Below are 799 nucleotides of genomic sequence, written 5' to 3' on the forward strand. Positions count from 1 at the left end.
AAACCATGGTGAGGACATTTAAGAAGCAAGTCCTTCCATCTTTCCCAACATTCATGAAAGTGCTCGCCCTCTTTTTGTGTGAAGTTAGTAATTTCTCTACGGAGGGCATTGGTTTTGTGAACGGGGAAGAACTTGTTTAAGAACTTCTTAGACAGTTGGTCCCATGTAGTGATAGATCCAACTTCAGAGAATTCAACCATGCTTTCGCCTTATCCTTCAAAGAAAAAGGAAACAAGCGTAGGCGGATCGAATCGTCGGAGAAGTTTTGGAACTTAAAGGTGGAGCAAATGTTTAAGAATTCTTTCACATGATGATATAGGTCCTCCTTGTCCAATCCATAAAAGGATGGCAACAATTGTATGACTCCTGGTTTAAGTTCAAAGTGTGCTGCCGTAGTGGTTGGCAACACTATGCATGAAGGCGCATTAAATTGGACAGAAGCTGAATAATCTTTGAGAGCTTTAACTTCAGTCTCATTCGCCATTTCAACAGGATTATTTCTCAATCTTTCACGAATTGTTCTTTCAATCTCATGATCAAACGGTGCTAGTTCTATATTCAGAGATCTACGTCCTAGCATAAACTATGTTATTGTAATGTACGAAAGAAAACTAAACTAAGAAGCAACCTAAGAGAAATAAAACTAGACCTAGGAACTATGAGATTCTAAAACAAGTTAAAACTATGTAAATAAGAATGGGAAGAAAGAACTCGGAAAAGGAGATGATTGATGTAAAGAATAGGGAGCTCCTCCTTCACTTCCAATTTGGAGATCTATGTTAGAATCTAACTTAGAAAT

At 37.8% G+C, this 799-nt stretch overlaps 1 non-coding gene across 1 annotated transcript; it reads left to right on the forward strand.

Annotated features, from left to right (window-relative positions):
• Positions 1-107, forward strand: LOC131238104 (small nucleolar RNA R71). The gene has a single exon (XR_009167519.1). It is a non-coding gene; the product is annotated as a small nucleolar RNA R71 (small nucleolar RNA).
• Positions 108-799: the final 692 nt, after the last annotated feature.

This window comes from Magnolia sinica, chromosome 2 (genome assembly GCF_029962835.1).
Source record: "Magnolia sinica isolate HGM2019 chromosome 2, MsV1, whole genome shotgun sequence".
NCBI classification, from domain to species: Eukaryota; Viridiplantae; Streptophyta; class Magnoliopsida; order Magnoliales; family Magnoliaceae; genus Magnolia; species Magnolia sinica.